The sequence below is a fragment of the Anabrus simplex genome, chromosome 1, assembly GCF_040414725.1.
Source record: "Anabrus simplex isolate iqAnaSimp1 chromosome 1, ASM4041472v1, whole genome shotgun sequence".
Classification (NCBI taxonomy): Eukaryota; Metazoa; Arthropoda; class Insecta; order Orthoptera; family Tettigoniidae; genus Anabrus; species Anabrus simplex.
Window position 1 is genome coordinate 224,590,052 of NC_090265.1, and position 21,720 is coordinate 224,611,771.

At 42.0% G+C, this 21,720-nt stretch overlaps 1 protein-coding gene across 4 annotated transcripts in view; it reads right to left on the bottom strand.

Annotated features, from left to right (window-relative positions):
• The window catches only part of LOC136861679 (solute carrier organic anion transporter family member 74D), a 287,694-nt gene that overhangs the window by 207,884 nt on the left and 58,090 nt on the right, over nt 1–21,720 (bottom strand). The window lies entirely within an intron of this gene.

Consider the following 21,720-nt stretch of genomic DNA (forward strand, 5'->3'; position numbering starts at 1 on the left):
GTACTCCCCTGAAGGGGAGCCAGAGGTGTCAAAACCAACAAAAATATAGATTTATTTGATTTTTGTACTAAAAATTGATTCGAAAATTCCTCCTTAACCTCTGATGTATCGTTCTAATTTTTTAGAAGCGGAGTTAGTGATTTTTCTGCTGAGAAAATGATAAAATAGTTGAATACCTCAATATATTACGGATATGATATAAGGCAAACTGCTGGTAGTACTGATGCTTATCAAGAGAAAATTGCGGGTATGGTTTCTTCACCTTGTCTCCTACAAAGAAAGACCTCAACATATAGCCTATGCCCAAACGATGAACATATCTGATACACATGTATGCCAACGAAAAATATGACCATAGCTAGTATAGTTTTCCAGAAGCTGTGGTAAGTGTAATAAAGCCAATATTTAGGAATTTGACCCAACTTGAACTGTTTACAGACGTCTACATGAAGAAAAACACAGAATCCTAATGAGAGTATTAACAATTCAATTTGGTCAGTGATCCCTTTGCTGGCAGGACGTAATGTTTACAGTGCACTATGTCTTCTGGTATGGGCTAGAGCAATACTATTACTTTCATTGATCTGTCTCTGTCTTATCCTTGGCTTTGACAAAATGAAAGTGACTGAGGTATGAGCGATGCTAGTAATGTCATTCCTTATGCAGCCAGTCCCTGCTATGAATTGTGTGAAAATGTTGCTCATAGGGTCAGTTAGTGCATGCATTTCTGTGGGCTTGGCAGACTGATATGTAATAGCAACTTCTGGCTCGGTGAGGAAAGCAACGGGAAACTACCTCACTCCTCATTTCCCTAGTACGCCTCTTCAGTGATGCCTAGGCCATCTATGACAGCTGATGGCGGAGCTGTTGAGGATCCAACGAGCCTTCGGGCTGAGGACTAAACATACATACAGTGATCCCTGAGAGAGTGTTTGTGTATAATTATGCACTTTCTGCAGTTATGATGCAATAACAACCTGAACTATATGACGTGTGAACTGCTGAAAATATAGAATTTTCAGCTGACGTGACCAATGTACAAACACGAGGAAACATTGGCTGAAGGAGGATAAGAAGAGCAGAAAGAAGAAAAGGGGATATGAAATAGGATGCAAACATAGGTCAAAAAGAAAACAAAATTGGAACCGTCTAGAATATGAGGAGGAAAACCCTGACAACCAGTCCTATAGTACAGGAAAGTATTGACAAGCGTCAAACTTCAGAAGTTATTTTCCTAAAAATTAAATTTTCGGCTTCAAGGTATATTTTCTCAAAAAATACTCAAATTAAGGGATAACATTATCACAGATCCCTTTTAAATGACAAAATTTAAGTTTAAGAACGACACTTTGGAAACCGTCAAGTAGTTTGGGTGAGATGTAAGAAAAACATTGCATTTTAATTGAAAAACATTGCTGCTGATAAGAAATATATAAAAATAATACAGGAAAGATACCTACTTTTTCCTCCATCGAAACCACTGTACATATTCTACTACAAAATTTTCAAAAGAGCACATATAATAGTTTCCATATAAATGTTCCTCGAAGATTATCAACTTTATTATGTTATGCATATTGTACGCGCACTTTTTAGTGATAGATTTTTGTACTTGGTTGAGGAGTAAGGAGGGAGCACTGCCGGTTCTGGTAATACTGCCAACTGAATGGAAATGAAATCTGAATTGAATCGATAATATGATCGATCGATATGAATTTTCTAAACCTTTATTATCTTACGCCAACAACTGTGTCACACACATAATATATAATACTATATAACATTTCTCGATGCGAAACTTATTCCTAACATGAATTCTATAGTTTGGCTTTGCTGTGTAAACAACAACAGTACGAGTACGTAAAGTGTACGCCAGATGTCGCACAGCGATCATAAGCGATTCTTAGTTTGTGTTTCAAAGTTTGCCAATAAGAATCTCGAAGATATCCGAAGTCGACCGATTCAGCACTAGGGTGTAAATTTATCGCTAAAAAATACGCAGATAATAGGCACCTCCGGCTCCTCTTAAAACAATAATAACCACGACTAGTTTCTACACACACAAGCACACGTGGCTGATAAAGGAAGGTGCCTGGATACGAATAGTGAAATAGAAATGTTAATAAATTGTAGGACTATTCAGGACCTTGTTTTCAACGTCTCTTACGTTGGCATCAATTTACGTGCAATATCTTTTTATGGGTATTCGAAACGTACCGATTATACGTCAGTTTCAACCCTTTCCAGAACATCTCATAAAACAGTATCAAAGTCCTCTTATCGTTATATCGTTACAGATCGTTCATGAAAATAAACAAGTAAAACATGAAATCCCTATTATATAAAGCCAGTAGGCTGACTCAACTCACTCACTCACTCACTCACTCACTCACTGTATTGAGGACATTTTAACGACGGTGCAGACCTTCGTTTCGAGGTACTTCGTGGCTAAACGAAAATTTTATGAAAACACAGATAGCACTTTCCGATTGTAAAATGAGGAGGTCTTCAACTTTGGTCCTATGACATCTTGTCGTATCTCGACTCCTTCTACCTTAGATTGAGCTTCATTTTCCGATTTCGCTTGAATTTTGTTTCTTTTCCATATACTATTTTACTTTTTGAAACATTTATAAGATAGGTAGATTCAAGAAATTAGGCACGCCCCTTGCCACGTCTATTAGCTATAAATAAACCAAGTTTCATCATTCTGGCTGCCGTACATATATAGGAGAACGAAAGGAATACGCGGAAACTGTACTGCAATATCAGACTCATCTAAGATTTTAAAGCCATCTATGGTGCAGCCGATGGAGATACGACAAAACGTCAAAGAACTAAAATTGTAGGTCGATTCACCGTTGATACGCTTGCCAAGTTTCAAGACTGTAGCTGTCTGCTAGGTTGGCAAAATGGTTTTTCAACTTGTGAAAAGCGTACGAAATTTGACATAGATCGAAATATTCACCACTATCTATGGTATAAATAACCGAGATACGACAAAATGTCTTAGGAACGAAATTGTAGGCAACTAAAAGGGCCGTCTGATGGCGTAACCCGTTTGTCGATACGACCAACCGTTCCGCCGGAGTAAATATCCAAATGAAGGTCTGCACTTATAAACGTGCGCATCTCCAACCCACCACATCTAAATTATATAAAACCGTACGGCTGACTGACTGACTGACTGACTGACTGACTGATATTCAAGATTGACCACTCCCAGATGAGGTAGAAACTTGTATTTCGGCAAAGTGATAGCTATTAGCCTGTAACCAATGGGAAAGTTCCACAAATTCAAATGTTTAATTCTTACTCCTCTTACCCAAAACTAAATGGCGGTCGCTATGTTGAAGTGCGCTAGAAAATTAAAATTTGGCACAGTTATAGCTCTTGACCTGCAACCGACGGAGAAATTGCAAAAAGTTCCAGTGTTTAACTTTTTATCTCCAAAAATTATCGAAATGTGGAGGCAATTTTCATGACGGTGCTGATCTTCTTCTGGAGGTATTTTGTGGCTAAACGGTAAGACGTATCGCCGAATGGACAATACATTTACAACCCATCATGAAGAGATCTACAACTTTGGTGCCGTGACATTTAGTCGTATCTTGAAACCTTATGCGTTAGACAGAGCTGCATTTTCTGATTTTACGTTCAATTTTGTACATTTTCCAGAATTTATTTTACTGTGTTGCACACTTATAAGATTGATAGAATCATTAAATTCCGCAGGCTCTTTGGAACGTCCGCGGGTCGTATGTGAGCAAAATGCATTATTCTAGCTTCCGTGTAAGAATGGAAAAACGAAAGGAATATGTGGACATTACTGAAATTTCAGTCTAATCTAAGATTCTAAACCAATCTGCGGTGTACCCGATGCAGATACGACAAAACGTCAAAGAACCAAAATATAGGTCCTTTCAACCACGTTACGCCTACCAGGTTTCAAGACTATAGCTGTCCATTAGGTGTGGAAGATAATTTCTCATTTTGTGGAAAACGTGCGTAATTTGCACCAGATCGAAACGATTGCGCGTATCTTTGCTGTAAATCGCGAATATATGAGAACATATTATTATCAGACCAACATTTAGGCACCGGGCGAGTTGGCAGTGCGGTCAGAGGCGCGCGGCTGTGAGCTTGAATCCGGGAGACAGTGGATTCGAATCCCACTGTCGGCAGCCCTGAAGATGGTTTTCCGTGGTTTCCCATTTTCACACTAGGAAAATGCTGGGGCTGTACCTTAATTAACGCCACGGCCGCTTCCTTACAACTCCTAGGCCTTTCCTATCCCATCGTCACCGTAAGACCTATCTGTGTCGGCGCGACGTAAAGCCACTAGACGAAAAAACATTTAGGCGCAATCCGTTTCTCGGTACGACGTACCGTTTCGTCACAGTAATTTTCCAAATGACCACTTCTAACGTAGAGGAATTGGGGGTTTATGGGCAGAGCCCCCAACGAGCAAAAGCGAGTCTAAATATAAAACCTGATATTTAAACATTATCTTTGGAAGAATACGTTTAACGAAGTGAACAAGAAATAACAACAGGAAAATCAAACGATTTTATGTTATTTACATTACCAATATAAGTTACTTAAGGAATACTAAAATCAGAGCTTGATCTGCCTTGGAAAATGACTAATTGCCATTATGTTCCTCATAAAATAAATTGATTGGGGATGGGGAGGCAAGGGGCACTAGAGAAGAGAAGATAAAGGTAAAGTGACGAATGAAATCGATGGGTGATGCAGGACGTATGAAGCGGTTTCTACTGTGGAGTCTAATACTACGCGTAACTCGAGTATATAAATGACGCACAAGGTAGGCACGTGCTGTATCAGCAGAAACACTCTTCAACTGAGACTATTGACGGAGATACGAGCTGCTCCAGGGATCGCAGGATACAGCTTTATGTTGCATGAGACAGTGACGTATCCAAAAACGGTGCCAAATTTCCCTATGGGGAAAATCAAACGATTAATAATAATAATAATAATAATAATAATAATAATAATAATAATAATAATAATAATAATAATAATAATCATAATAATAATAATAATAATAATAATAATAATAATAATAATAATAATAATATCACTTAGTCTTTCACGGCCCGCGTAACTATTCATGAGGTAAATTTTTGGGCTTATGCCGTGTAATTAATTATAAAACAGACATATTTCGCCGAACAGTATTAGTTTTTGTTCCATACTATCAACTCATTTATCGAGTCTAATGTCTACACGAGTATAAATTAATAAGCTATTAGATTTCATTTACTACATCTTTGGCGTGTCTACAAACAGTAGCGGTGCTTAGGGGGTGGGATGAGGAGGGACAGTCGCTCACATCCCCCACTTTGTAGAGTAAATATTACATTTTATTCCACTTTGGCCAGCTGGAACTAGGAATTATTTTAAAAAAGCTATTTGTACAAGCCTTGTTGTCTTATATGCTAAATCTTTCCTTTATTGTATAGCGCTATGGCAGTAGTGGAGACTTGCATGTGCTGTGATGAAGGGTGGTAGCGGTACATTTTTTTTTTTTTTTTTTTTTTTTTTTACCGGGCGAGTTGGCCGTGCGCGTAAAGGCGCGCGGCTGTGAGCTTGCATCCGGGAGATAGTAGGTTCGAATCCCACTATCGGCAGCCCTGAAAATGGTTTTCCGTTGTTTCCCATTTTCACACCAGGCAAATGCTGGGGCTGTACCTTAATAAAGGCCACGGCCGCTTCCTTCCAACTCCTAGGCCGTTCCTATCCCATCGTCGCCATAAGACCTATCTGTGTCGGTGCGACGTAAAGCCCCTAGCAAAAAAAAAAATTCCTTTTTTTTGCCGAGGTCGTGGCCATTGAGTTATAATTCACCCGCTTGCCGCGCGCATTCGTCAGTCTGGCGGTCTCTCTATTGTTTGTTAGTTTCTTAGTGTGTATTCAAATACTAAATGATTTTTAATTGCATAATCATGCCGTACATCTATGTAATTGTACCGGGCGAGCTGGCCGTTGGGTTACGGGCGCGCAGCTGTGAGCTTGCACTCGGGAGATAGTAGTTTCGAATCCCACTGTCGATAGCCCTGAAGATGGTTTTCCGTGATTTCCCATTTTCATACCAGGCAAATGCTGAGGCTGTAACTTAACTACGGCCACGGACGCTTCCTTCCCATAAGTTCTATCTGTGTCGGTGCGACGTAAAGTCAATTGTAAAAAAAAAAAAAAAAAAAAAAAGATATATTTAATTGTAATTGTAATTTCAACGCGAGAGAATACCAACTTTTCTTTCACCGGACTAAATTATTTCGTTTGTATTATGTTAGTTTATATGTAAATGTAATTAATCAGCCCCGTGGATTAGGCCTATTTGTAATAAGAGTTTTTTGAGATTTTGATTCAATGCTGCATAATAAAATTTTCACCAGGTCTCACAAACATACTACGGGGCATTTACTTAATAAATAACATAACAAAAAGAAATTATTTAGGAACGTTGGTATTAGCTCCTGTTGAAATACGATTACAACTGAATATTTTGTTTTACAATTGGCTTTACGTCGCACCGACATAGATAGGATTTATGGCGACGATGAGACAGGAAAGGGCTACGCGTGGAAAGGAAGCGACCGTGGCCTTAAATAAGGTACAGCCCAGCACTTGCCTGGTGCGAAAATGGGAAACCACGGAAATCCATCTTCAGGGCTGTTGACAGTGGGATTCGAAACTACTATCTCCCGAGTGCAAGCTCAGAGCTGCGCGCCCGTAGCCCCACGGCCACCTCGCCCGGTATAATTAAATAGAAGTACGGTATGATTATGCAATTAAAAATCATTTAGTATTTGAATACTCACTAAGAAACTAACAGACACTAAAGAGACTGCCAGACTGATGAATGCGCGCGGCAAATGGGTGAATTATAACCCAGTGGCCACGACCTCGGCAAAAAAATATGTACCCATACTACACTTCCTCACAGCACATGCAAAGTCTCCACTACTTGCCGTAGTGCTATACAAATTGGTTAGCAGCGACGAACAGCATTTTGCGCGTATTTCCGTCAATAATTATGTTAATAATTAAAGGAAATAAACGAAGTAATTAGCAGATAAGATAACAAGGTTTGTACAAACAGCTTTTTTAAAATAATTCCTAGTTCCAGCTGGCTGAAGTGGAATGAAAATGTAATGTTTACTCCACAAAGTGTGGGGGGGGGGGGGGAGGGCGACTGTCCCTCCTTGTCCCACCCCCTAAACGCCGCTACTGTTTGTAGACACGCCAAAGATACAGAAACTCGATGGGAGAGTTGCCTGTATGAAACAAAAACTAATACTGCTCCGCGAAGTACGTGTGTAGAAGGCATACGTCTGTTTGGAGCTTCTATTGCATTCCGACCAGATTGTCCAGATTAAAATAATGTCTGTGTATTCGTCGCTGTGGTCACACTAGCCATTGCTGATATCCAGACAGCAAATATAGTGCGGCTGTACCATACACCAGCCTAGAACTGTGCGGCCGAAAACTATGTTTACTAATGCAAGGGGTGCATTAGACCGGTAGCGCTGAGTAACATGCTGCGAGCGACACTCCGGTTCTTATCTCTTCATATTCTGACGAAATCTGCCCGCTGGTGGTAGTTCCCCTGTGAAAATCAGTTGCTAGACATCCCATTCATCATTTTTGCATGCGGGGCATTTATAAGTAGAAAGTACGGCGTTCGAGAGCCACCTGGTACATGTCTTACGTGTTTCTCGATCATGGCCATCCATCAACGGCTGCTAATTTCACATGACCGCCAGCCATAAGACAGAATGAACGGTTGCTAGGTTACACTTCCGCCACACATTTTGTTACATGACACTATTTCGTTACACAAATTTTCGAGTGATACCCAGCTCTAAGACATATTTATACTTGTTGGATGAATGGTCAGCGTACTGGCCTTCAGTTCAGAGGGTCCCGGGTTCGATTCCCGGCCGAGTCGGGGATTTCAACCTTCATTGATTAATTCCAATGGCTCGGAGGCTGGGTGTTTGTGCTGTCCCCAACATCCCTGCAACTCACACACCACATACACTGACTGAGCAAATGCCATGGGATAGCGGAGCACTGATGCGCAGGTGTGTTGTCCGCGCACCACACGCCCCCTGTGCCAGCGGCAGTTGTATAGGAGACCTTGTGAGCAGGGGCTGTGCATGTGACAGCTGTAACATGGAACGTCGTCGTGAGCTGACATCGTTCGAACGGGGTATGGTTGTCAGTGCCCGACGTATGGGAAGTGCGATTTCGGAAGTGGTGCGGGAATTCGGATTCACACGATCAACCGTGTCCAGGGTGTATCGTGAATGGTTGAATGCGGGTGTCGCCGTCCACAACAGACGAACGACCGGCCGTCCAGCCACCCTCGATGACCGAGACCGGCGACATCTGAGACGGATCGTTAATAGTGACAGACGGGCAACCGTGCAACAAATCACGGCTGAATTCAACACAGGCCGTGCTAGACACGTCTCCCAGTGGACAATCCGTAGGAACATGGGTTCTATGGGGGTATGGGAGCCTGCGCCGCACACGGGTGCCACTGTTAACCAAACGTACCGAGCTCGATAGCTGCAGTCGCTTAAGTGCGGCCAGTATCCAGTATTCGGGAGATAGTAGGTTCGAACCCCACTGTCGGCAGCCCTGAAAATGGTTTTCCGTGGTTTCCCATTTTCACACCAGGCAAATGCTGGGGCTGTACCTTAATTAAGGCCACGGCCGCTTCCTTCCCACTCCTAGCCCTTTCCCATCCCATCGTCGCCATAAGACCTATCGTGTCGATGCGACGTAAAGCAACTAGCAATAATAATAATAATAATAATAATAATAATAATAATAATAATAATAATAATAATAATAATAATAATAATAATAATAACCCAACGTCATCAGGCACAACGACGCGCATTTGTCGCCAGTCACCAGGGGATGGACACTGGAACAATGGCGTAACGTGATATGGGTGGACGAATCATGATTTCAACTGCACCATGCCGATGGGAGGCACCGTGTATGGCGCAGACCACATGAAGCGATGGATCCCGCCTGCCTCGAAGGAGCCCCGATATGAACCCTCTCGAGCATATGTGGGATGTCCTGGAACGCAGGCTCCGTGTCATGGATCCTGCACCCACGAACAGACCAGCATTGGCGGCCGCTCTGCAAACGATTTGGTGCCAGCTGCGTCCAGAGAATTACCAGGGACTTGTCGACTCACTTCCACGGCGTCTCACTGTAGTTCGCAGCGCCAGAGGAGGCCCCACACGCTATTAGGTGACTATCCCATGACATTTCTAAGTCAGTGTATATCTCTATCGTCCACCACAATAACACGCAGTTACCTACACATGGCAGATGCCGCCCACCCTCATAGGAGGGCCTGCCTTCCAAGGGCTACACTCGGCTAGAAATAGCCACACGAAAATAAAATAGACATATTCATGTCAAAATCATAGAAACAAATGTGCCTGCTATTTCATGTTTGGATGTAATGCTAACCTTCACGGTCTGTTGCTGTAGTGTGGATACGTGGTAGATCGTCAGTCTCTGGATCTCAAGATCATAGCTTCAATCCCAGGAGAGGTAGTTGGATTTTTGAAGAGCATAAATAAATTCATTCCTAAGTCCACGCCATCCGATGTCGGAGACACATTTGATGTTTGGCCGACAAAATTAATTAAAAATTAACAATAGGTCACCCGGAATGAGTTTTGGTTTCCTTGCTATTTCTTCGTAATTGACACGCTGGCAGCCTGCACATGGTAGCTGAGACCGTAGATTACTCTTATCATCATCATTATCACAACAAAGTTCGAGCGTAGGTTAGGAATCTACCACTTATCAAATTCTAACTTCTATATAATCCATACCTTATAGCCAACTTGCTCAGAACAACAAGTGACTGAAAGATATAGGTAAAAGAAAGGGAAGGGCTACGATTGGGCGTGAAAATGAAAGACTCCCTAGATCTCGCATATATAACATCGTTGGGGGTTGGAAGAGAATAAGTGTTCACCAAGATACAATGTGTAGAAAATAGGAAAGTTAGGAGCCTAGTGCTAATAAGAGGAAGCAATACCAGACACAAATAGGGCCACTTGGTTGCCAACCAACACTCCCAAGTTCAGCTTCCCTGAGGTTACCCCTTTTAGTCCCTTTATACGACATGCAGAGTGTATCGTCAATGTGTTCTACGTGCCCATTCCCACAAGGACCTTGGCAGAGTAGAGTGATAACTATATGGTCCCACCTGAGTTTGGCATTGATTCAATATGCTTATGTCAGGCTCCTCTCTTCTGTCTTTCTTATTCGATCTCTTTTGGTCAACTTTCGTCCTCTTCCATCGTCAATAGCAACATATTTGCGAGACGCGCGGAGTCTTCCATTTTGACAACTTTCATTACCTTTCCCTTTTTTTACCGATACCTTCATCCTTCGAAAGGAGAAGGTCCTTCTTCTTCCTCTCCTATCAGAGTTAAGATGATAATCTCGTTACTCTTTGCTTTACCACTACTGCCAGTCACCATTATACTCAACCGAGGACCTGTGATTGTCACCTACCTCCCACAAGTTGTACGTCCCTCGAGGAAAGAAAGCGTATTGAGATTAATAAAGCCAGAACGTGTTCGTAACCTACAGTTTATCGTCAATCATATTTTACAGAATTTTTCCATTCTATTTGGCAACATTAGGCAATATTCTTGGTAAATTATGTTATTTTATAAGTGAGGATAGTTTACGACATATTCTGATTTATTTATTTATTTATTTATTCATTTATTTATTTATTTATTTATTTATTTATTTATTTACTCATGCAAGGACTTTACGAGCCAATGTTCATGCAAAAGAGCCCCGTGCAGCTTATAGACTATAATGAGCACAAGCGGCATATAAAATTGATAAACAAAATATAATTAAATAACATTCATATTGTTACCAATACAACTAAAGACGTACTCGGTTCGCCAGGAAGGATGTAGGTTTATTCCCCGTCAGAAAATCGAAAATTTTAAGAAACGAGATTTCCACTTCTGGAGGTGCATATGGTCCAGAGGTTCAATCAGCCTACACCAAAAATGAGTACCAGGCTAATACCTGGACGCAAAGGCAGTCGGGCGTAAAGCTAACCATTCTACCCAATCACGTGCCGAGGTTACGGATAATGGAACCCTTTACCTTGCCCCCCTCAAAGGGCCTTCATGGTCTGTACGGAGATTGCTTTGCTTTTCTTTTTTACGAGTACAACACCAGAGTTTTCGATATAATTTAGAACACACAAAATATAATAATACAACCAGTTTTTACACATCCCCAGCATTTTCCTGACGTCAAAATGGGAAAGTTGACAGCGTGAGCCAAACCGCGCAGCCATTCGCTCGGACACTAGAAACTTATCGCATTGCAGAAAGGAAAAAACCAACAACCCATAAATGAACTAATATTCAGCACTAATATGAGGTATACAGTAAGTGAAACTAGTAGCTCTGAGTTGATGGACATACACATGGTTAAGTTGCAGGTTTCACATCCAGGCATTCAACAGTATAAAATATAGTGTTTTTACCCTCTTACTGAATAGTTTTAATCCAGATATTTCTTTAAAAATGAACTTACAGTATGAACATGTGGTGACTTTTAAAATTTTTATACCATACTGTGGAGAATTATTTTGCATACTAAAAAGTTGTTTTCTGTCTGGTGTTATAACAGTGGGTGAAACTGTTTCAATTGAATTGAATTGAAAGCTGTGAAGGAACAGCACTTCAACGAATTTGAAGGTGCTAATATAAATTAAAGCCTTAATCAAAATATCATCTCTTTACATCCCTATTTTTGGGAGTGGCGTGGATACAGTACTCCCTCCTCTTAAGAGCCTCAAGAAAGCCAGATTTATCAGAATCAGTCAACCACCAATGATATGTCGCCTATCAATTGTATACCTAGAATTTTCTTAAATGATTTCCAAGAAATTGAAAATTTATCGTACATCTCTCTTGGTAAATAATTCCAATCCCTAATACCTCTTCCTATAAACAAGTAAATAATTTCGCAAACATGTGTAATACGGTATGCGGCAAAACAAACGACACTGAAATGATTGCTCATCCACTGTCCAAGTTTCCCTAGCAACGAAGTATTTAATGTATATAACAGTTTGACAGTGGTGGTGTGATTATTGTTCCTCTGTATAACATTAATCAGAGAGAAACATAATATGGAAGGGTGAAGTGATCCGACACTTCGAAAAATGAAGGTATCGGCCAAAGAAAGACATGGGCCACGAAGGGCGTGAAAATGTAAGATTTCCTACGCCTCGAATGTTCTAATACCGTCGGGATCGGAAAAGAACAAGAGTTGATCGAGGGATGTCGGATAGGGTAGATGAAAGTGAAGAGCCTGGCACAAGTACGTGGACGCAATGCCAGGACTCAGCCGAGGGCCCCGTGGTCGCCAACCCACGGTCCCAAGTTAAGTGCCCCTGAGGCCCCTTTTAGTCGCCTCTTACGACAGGGGATGCCGTGGGTGTTATTCTGCCGCCCTCACCCACAGGGGGATAATAGTTTGACATATTGTGAATTCGGTATTGTGTTGATTTCTGCAAGTATAATTATCACGATAGAGGGGAAGGCGTTTATCAAGGAACATTATTTCCGGTCATACGGAGTGGGGCGTCAGGACGGGCCGAGTTTGTTTCACGTTAAACAGCAGTGCGAGGAGCGATTGTATAAGGAGGCACCAAATAATAGAAGAATGTTAGCTGTCGTTGACAAGTCCCGTCGTACAGGATTAGTTTTATGTCAACGAAAGGAGACACCAGCGCGTCCAAGAACCGTCACCACAAACGAGAAACATGAGCGACTTCTCCAACAACTGTTACAGTCTCCACCGCGGGGAATCTCTCACCTTTCTGTAACGACACTTTTTTCTTCTTTTTTTTACAATTTAATTTACGTCGCACTGACACAGATAGGTTTGATGGCGACGATGGGATAGGAAAGGGCTAGGAGTGGAACCGACACTTTGGAGATCTCGTGGAATTTCATCTCCGTGCTTTTACTGCTCCCCCCCTCCCCCCTCCGAATCTCATGGCCCCAGATGCCTACATAGGGGGCAGGTTGAAAAATAAATATCAGTTTTCAAGGCAGATGACCCACCTACAAATATTGCCGAATTTACGAGGAAAGTAAACATCACTTTTTGTGTCCTTACAGCAACCTTTGTCCATGAACATGTTCAATACACTTCAGAAGCGTTATGAACAATGTGTGGCACGTGATGGTACACATTTTGAACACTTTCTAAACCAAAGCAATTAAATCATATTGCTGTGTCGTTTGTTTTACCACGCATGGTATAATAAGAAACAGGGACGTAACGAACGATATGGGCCCACCTACCAAAATAAAAATTCCACCCTCCAAATAAAACGTAAACACTTATGAATAAGTAATATAAATTTAATTGTAGCAGGTAAACGTAGTGCAATAGACTGTCATATAAAACAAAGGGATTATTCGTTATCGTAAGGAGTCTGGGGGTCCCCTTAAAGGCCCGGGCCCGTTTGCATTGCAGGCCCTAACGTTACGCCCCAGATAAGAATATTTTTTCAGAGATTATATGCTACACGTGTCAAGCTGACTGGCCTGTAATTATCCGCTTTATGTGATGTCCAATCGACATGAAGTGGATGAGGGGGGGGGGGGGAATTTTCCCATAATACCCCGAGATACTTCGTTCAGAAGTATCTACAGTACAAGTCTCCACCTTGGCATAATTACTTCATACATGATGAAATAATATACTTTGCCTTGCTTCCTTCAGAACAATTAACAGAAATAATAAAAGAAGCGCGAAACAAGGATTTCAAGACGTATGGCATGTATTCATTACTTATGAGAAAACTAATAAGGACAATTGAAACTTTTTTAGTCATTAATGATCCTGTAACAGCAAGGACGAGCATTTTACAAATATATATACCGGATGGTTCACCAGCCCCTTGCGATTCAGTTTTATGCATCTCGCCATTTTACTGCAATTCTGAAATACATTTTCCCCTCTCCCTAAACCGGGGTAATATAACGAGATGTGTGGATACGGGCTAGAAGACAGCAGGAATCGTGAGCGCCATTATTAATTCATAATGGATACCTCGAATGAACCCATAAAACGAACACAGATACGAAGAACACGTACCTTACAACAGGAAGGTGCTCACACTGATCAGGAACGGGTATTGTATTGGTTGGAAACTGCGCGCTGCATGCCAAGCCTCGCATTAGCTCACTTGGCAGAGGTGTGGTGGGAGTTATGGTAGTAGACGGTGCTCGAAGGTTTGAATTCCACACGTTTTTTGTTTATTTTTAATTTGCCACCAATTGTCTGTGACGTGGTAAGATTGCATACATGATAGCTTCCACAGACTGATTTGTTTATTTGGCCCTGTAAAGGGCCGTATGTATCGTGGCATAGGGTACTGAGCTGGGTTGGACGAGGATGAGGAAGTGATGGTCTGTGGCTAGGATACAGACATACAATTAGCTACGTCGTACATTTTCCAAGCTTCGTAGACCACAGGCAGGGTAAAGTGTGCCCTATTGGAACGATAACAACATGCGATGGCAAGTAAGTATGTAGCTGCGTGAACTCCCCTCCTTCGAGGCGAAAGTCACAACACAGCACAACACAAAGCTTATGCACTGCCTCGTGGTGTATTCCAGCGACGAGTATGTGGATATGTCACTCATCTATGGAGAAACTAGAATGCATATCAAGCACAACGCCTGTATCAAGAACGCTATCCGGATAGACGACAACCGACAGGTATGAAATTTCGGAGTGTGGAAAGACGTCTGCGGGCTACTGCATCCCTGGGAAAGACACGGCCTGTTCAAGATCATCCCGTGACGTCTGCTCACAATGAAGAGGTTGTGTTGGACGCTATCCGGTATAATTCCCACACTAACACACGGGCCATTGCACAGGAGAAGAACGTCAGCCGGACATCTGTTACTCGGATATTGCTTACCCAGCGGTTTTACCCGTACCATCTGCACTTACACTAGGAGCTCCATGGTCATGATTTCGAAGCCTGGGTGGCATTCTGTCAATGGACCCTACAGAATGTGGACAGTGATCCTGCCTTTTTAGCGACCATATTATTTATGGATGAAGCGCTGTTCAAAACAAATGGAACTGTTAATCAACATAATATGCATTACTGGAGTGTGGATAATCCTCATTGGGTACGACAGGCAGCTTTTCAGGTATAGTGGAGTGTGAACCTATGGATAGTAACGTGTGTGATCACCTCATTGGTCCCTATTACTTTAAGGGACCACTGACGGGAGAATACTATCTGCGGTTTCTCCAAGATGAACTACCACCGTTCTTGGAACATGTCACTCATTGATCGTTGCAGAATGTGGTCTGAACATCACGGAGCTCCACCGCACGCGGCGGTGGTCGTCCGGAACCATCTCCATACTACACGTCCTGATAAATGTATAGGAAAGGGGAGGCCCTGCCCACAGGTCCGTCAGATCGCCCGATCGTAGGACCCTGCATATTTTTTTTCTTTGGAGCATGTAAAACAACTGGTGCATGCGCAGGAGCCGAGCAGTCCTGGTCACCTTAGACAGCTCAACACCAAGACATGCCGATCCCTTACGCCGAAGATGTTGCAACGTACAGACAGTCCATACAACATCACACGCAGCTCTGTATCGACCACGGACATCATCAGTTTGAGCAGGTGCTGTGTTAAAAGACGTAGGTAACTGAAATCCTGCCACATGTATCCTAGCCACTTCTAACCCAGCTCCATGCCATATGCCCACCCTACCAATGGCCCTTTTCAGGGGCAAATAAACAAATCATCTTTGGAAGCTATCAAGTATGCTACAACCTTACTACAACCCAGTTGACTGGCTGTAAAAAAAACAAAAAAAACAACAAAAAAACCAAAAGATCGAGCACCGTCCATTATCACAACTCACACTGCACCTCTGCCAAGTGAGCTAATGCGAGGCTTGGCATGCAGCGCAGAGTTTCCAGCCTATATAATACCTGTTCCTGGTCTGTGTGTGCACCTCCTCTTGTAAGGTACATATTCTTCGTACCTGTGCTCGTTTTAGGGGTTCATTCGGGGTACTCAGAATGAATTAATAGTGGTCCTCACGATTCCTGCTGATTTTTAGCACGTAACGACACATCTCGTTGTATTTTCACGGTTTAGGGAGAGAGACCGATGTATTTCAGAACTGTAGTAAACGCGACAGGGTGCATACAACTAAATCGTAAGGGGCTGGTGGCCCTCTCGGTATAACTAGTACCTTCCGAAAGAAGTTTTCTTAAAAAAAATTTGCTAGTGGCTTTACGTCGCACCGACACAGGTAGGTTTTATGACGACGATGGGATAGGAAAGGGCTAGGAGTGGGAAGGAAGCGGCCGTGGCCTTAATTAAGGTACAACCCCCAGCATTTGACTGGTGTGAAAATGGGCCGAAAGAAGTAAAAAGGTTGTCGACATGATTGTATGAGAAGTGAGCTAAGTGAAGTATCCGCTCAAATGGAATGTTGTCAATATTCCGCTCGAATGACTCGCTGCTCTGGAACTGATACCAGAATCAGAGACGTAATGCTTCGCTTGAAGAAGGAAATGGGAAATTCCGCCTTCGCGCACCGCACATGAGATCTCAGTTAAATTTTGATGGAATGATAATTAAAAATGCATAACGAAGGTTGGAAGAGAGAATCGAGAACACATTAAAGAGGGACGAAGATACAGGCAACATCAGAAGTCTCAGAGCGATCTCATTAGTACTAAATGTGAAATAAACTCGATAAAACGTAGTCCCATGAGTCCCGTCCCGTTAGGTATGCACTGATGCTTGACCTGAATGTAGGCCTACTGTGTATTTTTAAATAAAATGTAAATATTTAAGAAAAATATTTCTAGTAAGAAAGTAAGGTGTACGCCTCTGTGGTGTAGTGGTTAGTGTGATCAGCTGCCACCCTCGGAGGCTCGGGTTCGATTCCTGCTTTGCCACAAAAGTTTGAAGTACGAGGGCTGGAACGGGGTCCACTTAGCCTGGGGAAGTCAACTGAGTAGAGCGGGGGGGGGGGGTTTCTATTCCCTCTCAGCCATCCTCTTTCTTGTCTATCCCTTCCGATATTCCCATTCCTCCACAAGGCCCCTGTTCAGCATAGAAGGTGAGGCTGCCTGGACGAGGTACTGGTCCTACTCCCCAGTTGTATTGCTCGACCCAAAGTCTCACTCTCCAGGATACTGCCCTTGAGGTGGTTGAGGTGGAATCCCTCGCTAAGTCCGAGGGAAAAACCAACCCTGGAGGGTAAACGAATTAAGAAAGAAAGAAAGAAAGAAAGAAAGAAAGAAAGAAAGAAAGAAAGAAAGAAAGAAAGAAAGGACGAAGTTTTTATACACTTTTTAAACACGCCTAAAAAGTTTATGGATATCTTAACTATTTAAGTAGTCCAAAGCCTATGAAAAGACGGGAATCAAAAATGTAAATCTACACCGTTTTTTCCAGACAATCGACCGGGTCAGGAATGAAGCCCTTAACTTCATGAACTTCCTAGGGAAGTAATCAAGGTCAGCTAAACGACAGAAGTGCATGCGAGACAACGCGTGAGCGGATATTTCATTTAACACAACTTCCGCGACAGCGTTTAAAACCTTCAATCGTAGATGTTCTTAGTCATGGTGGTGGTATCTGGCTCCATGGCTAAATGGTTAGCACGCTGGTCTTTGACCCAAGGACTCCCGGGTTCGATTCCCCGGTGGGTGGCGGTTTATAACCTTCATTGGTTTATTTATTTCGACTTCCCCCATCTGGTGATCACCCCTGAGGACAAAGTATACAAAAAGACGAGATGAATATTGAAAAAAACGTAGGTCGAGTCATAAGTCATGGCAACTATCTTTTTTCTCGCGAACAGAAGACAACACGGAAAATCTACGATATGCACTTGGAAACGTACGGTATGTACTTGCGTATGATGCCACTAGATGGTGTATGTAAACAGCAGTGTGGGTCTAAGTATGTCCCCAAGTTCAGTATGTGAGTGAGAGCGTCAAAAAATGGAAGTCAACAAGCAGGAACAACGATCGTATATTAAAATAGCAGTTCTCCGCGGCAGAAATGCACGCCAATGCCATGCAGAGCTGCGGGAAGCATTATATGTGCATGCCATGCCCTATAGAACAGTGGTGAGGTGGGTGGAGACGTTCAAACGGGGTAGAGTATCAACTGCCGAGTCACACGTTAGCGATTCACATGCAGCGAATGGTATTCAGCGCCTGTCCTACTGCTGGCAACGCACAGTGGAAACCTTGGGTGATTATTTCGAAGGTCTGTAACCAGTGGAGACCTGTCCTTTGTAAATAGTCTTTTGTATTTGCTGCATATACCATAAGAAAACAATGTTTACCAATGACCTGTGTTTTGTCACTTACCTACGAGAATCCCCTGAAGTCAGAATTTGTCTTCAGGCACTATGCATAACTACATACCCTATATTTCCAAATGCATATTTTAGATTTTCCGTGTTGCCATCTGTTCGCGAGAAAAAAATAGTTGCCATGACTTATGACTCGACCCTCGTAATTGTAAGTTGGTTAGCACATTTGACATAATGTATGTTGTTGCATTAAAAAGTTTGGGAGACATGGTTCTTTGGTATTTGGACGAAATATTTCAAGGCAGTCACTGCAATTTATTTTATTAATGCATGATTGAGGTTAAATGATTTGCAGAACTGGACGAAAAAGGGAGGAATGGTTCCCCTAGTGCCAACCATTAATCCTATTACTACCGAGCTCGATAGCTGCAGTCGCTTAAGTGCGGCCAGTATCCAGTATTCGGGAGATAGTGGGTTAGAACCCCACTGTCGGCAGCCCTGAATATGGTTTCCCATGGTTTCACATTAGGCAAATGCTGGAGCTGTACCTTAATTAAGGCCACGGCCGCTTCCTTCCCAGTCCTAGCCCTTTCCTGTCCCATCGTCGCCATAAGACCTATCTGTGTCGGTGCGACGTATAGCAAATAGCAAATTTAAAAAAATCCTATGACTTCCATATCATCCAGCTGGTATTCATGTAGATAGACTGGGATGGTTGGTTCATATGTTGTTTTCTTCTAGTTTGGGGGCTGGACTGTGCCGTCTTCAGCATAAGAACTCATCCTCACAGAATGGCAGGTCGACTGTAGGTGGTTATTTCGCAACACCTGCACCAGGCATCCCCGTATACACGCCATTATGTTATGATGTTGGTGGTGGTGATAATGAGAGTGTTTATGGCAACAGAGACGGTGTCACTTCGGATTCTTCAGCATAATTATAACAACAACCATTATGGTATCAAAAAATTCCAGTTTTGCAAACTTTAGATTAGGATAACCAGATGTCCTGCTTTATGCAAGACACTCCTTTCTTTAAACACTCTATCCTGCGGTTCGCATAAAGTAACGGAAATATTTAACATATCCCGCTTTTTAATATTATCCTGCTAAAAGTACTGCGAAATACAATTTTAAATTTGGTCTTGTCTATTTTCTATAAAATTTGAGTTGCTTTACCTGTACTGCTGTATTGCCGGTTTTTAATCTCATTAAATGAAATTATGTATGAACAAACACTCCTTCACAGCGAGATTATTATTATTATTATTATTATTATTATTATTATTACAAAGAACTATGGCGCTACAGCCCATTAGGCCTTCGACATTTACTGTATTTTGTTACACAGGCCTACTGTATTTATGAATTTTCCTTGTGTTGATGTTGATTATTGCTTTATGAATGTAGTTTTCCCAACACAAATGGCAAAATTCCAAGTCCGCATTCACATCACCATTTTCATGAATAGGTCTGAAATACTGTTCCCCCCACTTTAGATGGTACGTTTATACTGTAAGTAAAGAAATATTCAAACATTAAAAGCCCTGTTGTCTTATCAGTTAATACTTCCTTATATTTTATTTTATTATCAACAAACTTATTAGCGGAAATACGCAAAAAAAAAAAAAAAAAAAAAAAAAAAGTTCGTTGCGGCTAACCGATTTGTATAGCGCCACAGCAAGTAGTGGAGACTTTGCACGTGCGTGAGGAAGGGTGGCAGGGGTATATAGATTTATATTTTTTTACAATTTGTTTTACGTCGCACCGACAGAGAGAGGTCTTATAGTGACGATAGGATAAGATAGGCCTAGGAATTTGTCTGGTGTGGAAATGGGAAACCGCGGAAAACTATCTTCAGGGCTGCCAACAGTGCGGTTCGAACCCACTATCTCCCAGACGCAAGCTCACAGCTGCGCGCCCCTAACCGCACGGCCAACTCACCCGGTGTTTTTTTTTTGTTAAGGTCATGGAGACTGAGGTATGATTCACCCACCTGTCGCGCGCATTCGTGAGTCTGGCAGTCTCTTTAGTACCGAGCTCGATAGCTGCAGTCGCTTAAGTGCGGCCAGTATCCAGTAATCGGGAGATAGTGGGTTCGAATCCCACTGTCGGCAGCCCTGAAGATGGTTTTCGGTGGTTTCCCATTTTCACACCAGGCAAATGCTGGGGCTGTATCTTAATTAAGGCCACGGCCGCTTCCTTCCCATTCCTAGACCTTTCCTATCCCATCGTCGCCATAAGACATATCTGTGTCGGTGCGACGTAAAGCAAATAGTAGCGAAAATAAAAGTCTCTTTAGTGTATTAGCTTCGTAGTATGTAGTGAAATACTAAAGGATTTTTAATTGTGTTATCACACAGTACTTGTATTTATTTTTGGTACACGTGTAAAATTACTCCTTTGATGAAGCTTTTATTGTCTAGCATTGAATCAAAATATAAAATAAAGGATAAAAAAATATTATTAACGCACTTAAGTTGGTAGTCTGTCAACCTTTGCCTCTCTAACGAACTTACCACTTTGTAGCCTTTTTAAAAGTTTAGATGTATATACCCCGCCGCCGCCGCTATATCTCACAAACCCGGGTATTGTTGTCTGTACATGTTTGCCTACCCCCCTTACCCTCCGTTCTAATTCCCAATAGCCACTACTGTATAAATGTTTGAAGTTTTGTCCCACCGCGCAGGTCTGGCTTGGACCAGAGTAATCACAATTTCAGAATCTACGTCAGCCATTTTACAAAACCAACCATAAATCCTAAAAAGCAATGCACTGAACATTTTAACAACAAAGTAAAAAATAAAACACTACGATACTAATACGGGTAACATGTGTCTAGATACCATCGCGTTATCCCCTCTACAGCTGCTCGAAAGCTGTCGTACGATTTAAAAAACCGTACAGTGTGAAAGCATGCATTTAGCTGTGTGCGCCACTGAGTCAACGGCAGCAAGACACGGCGTGTCGCGTAATGTGAAAGGTCTTCTTCACGCCATTAAAGAAATGTGGCAGTAAAAGTCGATCAGTCCTTGGTGACACGATGGTTATTTTCGCTCTAACGTTCTGTTTTCAATCTTGATTTAAAAAAAAGCCGCTAACCCAGGAATAATAATAATAATAATAATAATAATAATAATAATAATAATAATAATAATAATAATAATAATAATAATAATAATAATAATTTTATTTGCTTTACGTCCCACTAACTACTTTTATGGTCTTCGGAGACGCCGAGATGCCGGAATTTAGTCCCG